General features: G+C 36.5%; 1 long non-coding RNA gene across 3 annotated transcripts in view; it reads left to right on the top strand.

Moving 5' to 3' along the window:
* Window positions 1-8,860, top strand: part of LOC107639415 — a 17,141-nt gene that overhangs the window by 6,366 nt on the left and 1,915 nt on the right. The window contains exons 1-2 of one of the 3 annotated variants that reach the window (XR_001620128.2): window positions 7,394-7,688; window positions 7,897-7,943. This is a non-coding gene — a long non-coding RNA (uncharacterized LOC107639415). Of the gene's footprint in view, window positions 1-426; window positions 431-7,393; window positions 7,689-7,896; window positions 7,944-8,860 lie in introns of those variants that run through there. The other 2 variants (XR_002361219.1, XR_002361220.1) reach the window with 2 other exon arrangements.

The following is an 8,860-nucleotide window of genomic DNA, read 5'->3' on the forward strand; positions in this document are numbered from 1 at the left end:
GAATACAAAGTTTTGATCTGAAATGTCATGAGATACAAAATAAGTCTCTAAATGTTGTTTAAATACTAAACTAGTAGCCTAGGGTTACAAAATACGCGTGGACTATGATGGATGATGCAGAGATCCACTTTTGGGGCCCACTTGGTGTGTGCTGGGTCTGAGATTTCGTGCAGAGGCCATTTGTGGAGTTGAACGCCAGTTTTTATGCCAGTTTGGGCGTTCAACTCCAGTTTTTGATCCTTTTCTGGCGCTGGACGCCAGAATTGGGCAGAAGGCTGGCGTTGAACGCCAGTTTACGTCGTCTATCCTTGTGCAAAGTATGGACTATTATATATTGCTGGAAAGCCCTGGATGTCTACTTTCCAATGCAATTGGAAGCATGCCATTTCGAGTTCTGTAGCTCCAGAAAATCCACTTTGAGTGCAGGGAGGTCAGAATCCAACAGCATCAGCAGTCCTTTTTCAGCCTGAATCAGATTTTTGCTCAGCTCCTTCAATTTCAGCCAGAAAAATACCTGAAATTACAGAACAACTCACAACTCATAGTAAAGTCCAGAAATGTAAATTTTTCCTAAAAACTACTAGAAATAGACTAAAAACTAACTAAAACATACTCTAAACTATATGAAATTATCCCCAAAAAGCGTATAAAATATCCGCTCATCAAAAAGCAAATAGTAAATGGTTGAAAAAACAATACGAGAATAGAGTTAAGGCTTCGGAGATGTTTAAATGTTTGGATTAATATTCAATGTAAACTACCTTGATCATGAAATGATTAAGTTTATGACAAACCCCAAGTGATTAAATTCCTATTTCTAAGCAATCCAATTTCCTCTAATCCAACCAACCGTTAATTCGTTGATCAACCAATTGTATTAGAGGGTTAAGTTCAATTTTTTATTTATGAGCTACACAAACACTAAGAACCCAAAATTAATGCAGTTATATGTCACGTACCACACTAACACAGACAATTAAGGAGTTTTGATATAACTTTTCCAAGATTCAAATAGAATTCAAGTTAGATTAGAGTTATTTTCCAATAATCACTAATCCTTAGAATGAAGAACGAAACCAATTCTTAATCAATGAATTAATCCAGAGTAGAAGAACAAATAGTTATTAATCTATTCAAGTAAATAGAGCTCCGAACCTTAAAAATGGAGGTTTAGTTGCTCATGGTGTAGAAAATTCTAGCAGAGAAAAAGTCTAAAAGTGAGAAATTAAAATTAGGAGAAGAGAGAGGAGTCCGCGTGGACAGATCTCAATCCTATTTATAGTCCTAATTAAAATTGATTTGAAACTTAAATTAAAACCTTAAAAGATATTTTCTAATTATTATTTGATTTGGAATGAAATCTTGAAGCCTTCTGTTGATGCATTGCAAACGTGCAGTCCCCATTGTGATTTTTGCCATTGGCACTAAACGCCAGGTATTGGGCATTTAACACCACTTTTCCAGCAAACCTTGTACGTGAATTATGGTTCTCGATGCTAAATGCCGGTAGCTGGGCATTTAGCGCCAGCTACCCAGAAGCCCAAGCACGATTTACAAAGCTATCGTCGCTAAATGCCAGATCGTGGCATTTAGTGCCACCTATTCAGAGGAGAATTGTCTCGTTTAAGCTCTTGCAGTCGTGCGTACGCACAGCGCATGCGTACACATGACTTCCCTTGCTGCTCTAGTAATGCGTACGCATGCATGATGCGTATGCCTGCATGATACGTACGCATGAGGCTCCTTTGCTTCTTCATGCCCTTTTCATCAAATCTTCATTCGAATGCTACTTGAAATCAATCAAAAGCCACGAAACTCAAAGTAGCATCTAATATGGGATAATCCACTAAAATCATCTAATAAATCAACAGAAAACCATATAAATCACATAGAAAAGATACTAATGATGCTGCTCACGCATCAAGAGTACGTTACTCGCTTTACAAAAGTAGCTATTAGTATCCAAAGCTTTATCTAGAAGTGCACTTACATGCTATTAAAAGCGGCCTTTACTCAATAAAATTCCAAGAGGCTGTCACAGTAGCCAAACCTCGAACCTTGGCTGAGTTTTGCGAGAAAGCCAAGGGCCAAATGGATATTGAGGAGCTGCGTGGTGTGGGAATTTAGAGTTCCCACAGCTTAACTGGCAAGTATATCGGGTCATCCAAGTAATACCTCAGGTGAGTGATGGTCGATCCCACGAAGATTGTCGGACTGAGCAACAACGGTTATCCAATTTGACTTAGTTAGGCAAACAGAAAAAGGTTGTTGATGGTTGAAAACGCATAAAATAATAATCAAAAGCGTAAAGAAAGCAAGTAACAGGTTTGGTGTGAAAACAGTTAAGGCTTCGGAGATGTTTACTTTGCTGGATTAAAACTTCTTACCAACTATTTTAACAATGCATGATTCATTCCATGGAAAACTATAATTAACTAAACCCTAATCTCTTAGTGATTTAGTTTTCTCTAACCTTCATTAACCGCCACTCCTGTGGTCACTTAATTCCGATTAGAGGGTTAAGTGCAAAACTAGTTTATGGCCACAAAAACTCTAATTACCCAAATCTAACAGGATTATACGTCACATATTCCAATTAGTTTATGTAGTTAGCAATTTAGCGGGAATTTGTTTTCAAACTGTTGTTCAAGTGAGAAAACTCTCCTGAGAATCACAAGAACTCATGTAGAATAAGGATCATACTTCCGTTCCACCTAGATTCATAAGATTAAGAACGAAAATAATCTTTGAAACTAAATCAATACATTAATTAAAATAGAAAAGCAATAATCTTAATCCATAGAAATAAACAGAGCTCCTAACCTTAACTGAGGAGATTTAGTGGCTCATGACTTACAGAGAAAACTAGGGTTCTTCAAAAGTAAAACATGCGGAAGAGAGAAGCTCCCCTTCTCAAGGGTAGATCTTTTCTCTTTTATATCCAACCTAATTTGATTTGAAAATAAAATAGAATAATAAATTCTAGGCCTACAAGATTTTGTTTGTCAGTGAGCAATACATGAGACATCTTTCAAAATAAACAGAAAACAAAATAAGGGATTAAACTAGAAAGCAAGGAAAATAAGTAAAATGGGCAGTTTTGGCATTTTTTGGCATTCAGCGCTGGAAATAGGCAGTTCTGGCATTTTTCTAGCATTCAGCGCCGGAAATGGCCAGTGAGTTCTGTTTTCCTGGGCGCTAAATGCCAGGCTCGGTGTTTAGCGCCAGATTTGGCAGTAATTCCAGAAGACAAGTATAGACTATTATATATCTTTGGAAAGCTCTAGAAGTTGGATTTTCAACGTCGTTAGAACCGCTTCAATTGGACCTCTGTAGCTCAAGTTATGCTCGTTGGAATGTAGGGAGGTCAGGGTTGACAGCATCTACTTTTTTCCTTTGTTTTTGCATAAAATTCTGCCAAATTCGCCCAAATTTCACCTGAAATCATAAAAATATCAAAACAACTCAAATAAGCATCCAAAGAATATTTTTGCACTAAAATATAATAAAAATAATTTCTAACTAAAAACAACTGGAAAATGAAGGGAAAAAAGGGTACAAGATACTCACGCATCACTACGCCAGGCTTGAAGGTCGGAAAAAGGTCAAACCAACAAGGATGATGCCAGAAGCCGAGATAATAAGAAACCTTTCTGATTGACATCCTGTTATGATTCTTATACTCAGTTCAACATCAAAAGGGAGGAAATCATTAAGGAAATACTAAATTCAAAGTTAATCAAACCTCCTCGAAAGGTTGGAACCTACCAAGATTTGAAGAATGTGGACAAAACAAAATATTGTACTTTTCATCAGAAACACAGACACACTACCAATGAGTATATCGTAGCCAAAGACTTGCTTGAGCACTTAGCTTAGCAAGGACATTTGGACAAATACATCGGCAGCCACATCCAAAAGCGCACAACACATCCATCCGGCTACCTTCTACAGGACAATCTTCTCAGGACAAGGACAAAGCAAACAATGCTCAGCCCAACCAACCCTGAGGCGTGATCAATTGTATACCTGGGGGCTTTACTGGTGGCGGAGCCTCAAACTCGACTCGCAAATGTACTTACCGAGCTATACTCGCTGTCGAAGGCACCCATAACAATTCTCAATCTTTGCCCAATTTTCCTGAAATGACTTTCCAACCGTCTGACTTCAATTCAACCAAGCTCAATTTAGATGACCCAGTCATTATCTCTATTCAACTGGAAGATCTAATAGTTCCCAAAGTACTGTTGGACCTTGAAAGTAGCATCGATTTCCTATTTTACTCTACATTTTATAAAGTAAAGTTGAGTGATAACATACTACAACCATCCACCGGAGACCTTGTGGGATTTTCAGGTGAACGAGTGCCTGTGTTAGGATCAGTGTGGTTACAGACCATACTTGATGATAATCCTCTAACCAAAACTCTAGATATTCAATACCTTGTGGTTGATTGTTTTAGTCCTCATAACCTAATTCTTGGCCGACCTTTTTTGAATAAGTTTGGTGCTATCATTTCTACAATTCATCTCTGTGTTAAGTTTCATGTGCAGAATAACCTTGTCGCAACAATTCATAGTGACCTCCATGAAGCTCGGCATTGCTATAACATCATTCTCAAAATGCCTAAATCCACGGGCCGACATTCAAGATTGCCCCACCCCAATGGAGGAGTTACAAAAAGTTTCTTTCACTAACGATCAAAACAAGTTCACTTTTGTAGGTTCAGCTATGCACGCAGGCAAGAAAGAGAAGCTCACCCGATTTCTTCAACAAAATGCTGATCTCTTCGCTTGGACTCCCTCTGACATGCCTGGCATTGATCTTTCTGTAATATCTCATAAGCTGGCAATAAACCCATCAATTTGACCTATAGTACAGAAAAAGCGCAACCTCGGCATGAAAAAGAAACAAGCATCCTGGGAAGAAACTAAAAAGCTCATTGATGCCAACTTCAATCGAGAAATCAAGTTCACAACGTAGTTAGCTAATGTTGTCATGGTAAAGAAACATAATGGTAAATGGTGTATATGCGTCGATTTTACTGATTTAAACAAAGCATGTCCCAAAGGCATATCCCTTACCATCTATTGATGCTTTAGTTGATAATTCATCTGGTTTTGGCATTTTAAGTTTTATAGATGCATATTCTGGTTATAACCAGATCTTGATGCATCCATCAGACAAAGATAAAGCTGCTTTTATAACTAAATATGGTAACTTTTGTTATAAAATTATGCCTTTTAGCCTTAAGAATGCAGGGGCTACTTATCAACGACTTATGGATAAAATGTTCGCCAAGCAAACTAGTCAGAACATGAAAGCCTATGTTGATGACATGGTCACAAAAATCAAGATCGACAAGTCTCACGTAGACGACCTTGTGGAAATGTTCGCACAAGTCAGAAAATACAACATGCGATTAAATCTTGAAAAATGCAACTTTGTTGTCCAAGGCGATAAATTACTCGGATTTTGGCTTACATGCCGAGGTATAGAGGCAAATCCTAACAAATGCCAAGCTGTTCTGGAAACACAAAGTCCTCGAACTATATAGGAGGTTCAATGCTTAACAGGGAGACTTGATGTTTTATCAAGATTTTTACTTTGTTTAACTTCTAAATCTTCTTTCTTTTTTCAATTACTCAAAAAAAAAATAACCTTAAGCGGGATGATGATTGTGAAATTGCCTTTTCAAACCTCAAAATTGTCCTCTCAAAATCTCCAATTTTGCAAAAACCTGAAATAAGAGAGGAGCTTTATCTTTATTTATCTGTTATTGACTGGGCTGTTAGTTCTGTTCTTGTTACATAAAGGAACAAGGTACAAAGACCTGTTTACTTTGTCAGTAAATCTCTACAAAATACTAAATTGCGCTATCCAAAGATAGAAAAGCTATACTTAGCCCTGGTATTCTCAGCTAGGCGTCTCCAACCGCTACGACAAGTGATCACAAAGCCAGAATTAGCTGGACAACCAATAAAATGGTCTATCGAGCTGTCCAAGCTTGATATTAATAAAGTAAGTTGATCTGGGGCTTGATATCTATAACTCATATCGCCAAGTTATAACTCAAAAAGCTCAACCTGTTTTATCAAAATATCACCAGGCCAAACTTAGGGGCTATGATATGGCCGTTATAACTCGGTCACACGTTATAACTCGTCTATATACGTTATAGATCGGTTACCAATAGCGGGCATCAAAGCAAATATCAAAACGCTCCAATATGTCATTATTCTCCATTAAGACGAATTACTCGAAAGCATAACTGCTGATACTTCATCCCAAATATAAAAGGGGAGGTAAAACATTTATTTAAGATATTGCATTTTCTGCAAAGCTTATTATCCAATAACTAACTTGAGTATCAAAGTACCTTTTGTAGGTATCCACCCCTATTCTCTCAGTGCCGAAGTATAACTCATCCTAAAAGAAAGCTTGAAGTTACTAATTGGCGAACAAGCTATATAGTGGCCAACCTCCACAAGAACAATGACCATTATAATTATGATTTTTATTATTATTTGAAAGAAAATCATAACAGAAGACAATAATATTTTAGAAGAAAATAATTTAATTTTTACCGAAAGATTAAATAAGATGAAATAAGATATTTGTAATAAAGATGGAATGTTTCAAACATTACAAATGAAATTAAGAACCGTCCAAATGTTAAAAAATAAAACAATATATAGTTTATTTTTACTTAATATTTACTATATGAAAAAACAAAAATAAGCAAGAAAAATTGACCTCAATTTTAAATATTTTGATTTTTTTTAAACTGAAAACACCTAGGTAGCTGCCCTCCTGTAAATTTGTGACTCAGTTTACAATAATTTAAGAGAAAAGTTCTAAGACTAACAGAATTTGTTATTTTTGACAAGCAATTATAACTATTAATCTAATTCTTTTAGTTTAGCAATCGTTTTTAATTGCTTACAATATTTCTTAACCCTTGCTAGTTGCTAATGATTAATCCATCACAGATAAACTCCATTTAAAGATCTGTTACTAGCTCATGAATTTTTGTATGTACAAGATGAGATTCAAACTCCGACACTTGTTTAAGCGGACGAGTGACACTACTAGAAAACTAGTTATTACAGACGGATATTTCCGACGGATTTTATCCCACTGAAATACAGAGGGAATTTCAGAGGGATTTTTTGTCGGAAAACAAAAAAAATGGATTAGCATAAATTACAGACGGAAAAGAGAATCCGTCGATAATTTCGTTGGAAAAATTAATTTTTTTCAGTGAGAAATAGTTACAGACAGAAAATCCGTCTGTAATTAAATAGACAAAATGCTGTGTTTTATTAAATTATTACAGACGGATTAAATTTTATTAAATTTTCCGTCGGAAATATATTAGAATAAGGAGATGAGTCACTCTAGAGTACTTCGGTTCACTTTTTTTCACGTGAATTACTCCCATGCCTTCTCTCTCTCTCTCTCCATTGAAGCTCCATTGAAGATGTGACGTCCTCCGCTATTGCCGTCACCGCCGCCACTGCGGCTCGCGTCGCATGAGCTCCTTCCACCGCCGCTCTCAATGTGTTTGCTCCTTTCGTCGTCACACGAGCTCTCTCAGCCGTGCTCCCTCTGCCGCTGCTCTCGCGCTGCTTCTTCTCTCCTCGCCGGAGGTTTGTCATCGTCTTCTCTCATCGCTGTTAGTTCAGGTAGGCCTCCGCCTCCTTCTTGTCCCTAGCCCTAACCCTTTCATTGTGATTCTGTTCCGATTTCATTATCCCTAGCCCTAACCCTGTCCCTTCCCTGTTTTTCTTAACCCTAATTCTCGTCCCTTAACCCTAATTTTCCGTTTGTTCTCTCTGGTTTAGAATTATGTTATGTGGATCGATTTTAATCCTAATTTGTTTTTTTTTTCAGGTTCGCTGAAGGTTACACCATCTATGGTCGAGTGAAGATCCCCAGCAGTATGCTTTGTTTTTCTTTTTTGTCACTCTGATTTTTATTTTCTTACTTTTTAGTTAATTCAAAATCTAATTGTTGGATGGTGACTGATGCGAATAACCATTGCATTTGAATTGGCAGATTTTTTATATTTTGTTCAATAAACTTTAGAGTGTATCTGATAATGTTAATTGAGTGGAATTCAGCAAGGTTTTGCTAGAGTTCATTGTGGTGTGCATCCATTCCTTTGTGTGCATCCATTCCTTGCATCCATTTCTTGTTAATGGTGTGCATAAATTTGTTTGTAGATTTAGGAACAAAAAACTATATAATTCCTGGAAATACTAGTTGTGGTTTTGTAAATTTCTATGATGTCACTTCTATGAGTCTTTTTGTTTTTCTTCTAATAAGAGAATCTTCTGCTACTGTAATCTTAAGGGTCTTAGATCCTACTGTTGACAATAATGGGAAGCTGAATGTAATAGTGTTGTAGTACATAAGTGTGTTATACATAAATGTTATGTTTTATCATATTCAATGGCTGCTTAATATCTTGTACAAGACATGAACTTACAAGTAGGGACATCTCATATAGAATGTTCAGCACTACCTTTCCTACATAAATGGTTTTCATTTTAATTATCATGAATATCATTTTCACTTGAATTTCAAGATTTAATTGATTCTTTTTTAATTTAAATTGGAGTTAAAGTAACAACTTCAGATATCGGGGTGAAATTTGTTTCCAACTTTCGATTTATATGCATGGTTGCGATTGATATATTAGCTGTTCTTGTATTGCTTTGCTGATATTTGATAATGGGTATCGCTTGAGAATTCAAATGTGTGCTCTATTTTGTACTTTCCCTGTATTAGTGGATTGGTTTACTCTTTTGGCTCTGCATTTAACATTGGATTTACCCTTAATACACAGGTTTGG

Source organism: Arachis ipaensis, chromosome B04 (assembly GCF_000816755.2).
Source record: "Arachis ipaensis cultivar K30076 chromosome B04, Araip1.1, whole genome shotgun sequence".
Lineage (NCBI taxonomy): Eukaryota > Viridiplantae > Streptophyta > Magnoliopsida > Fabales > Fabaceae > Arachis > Arachis ipaensis.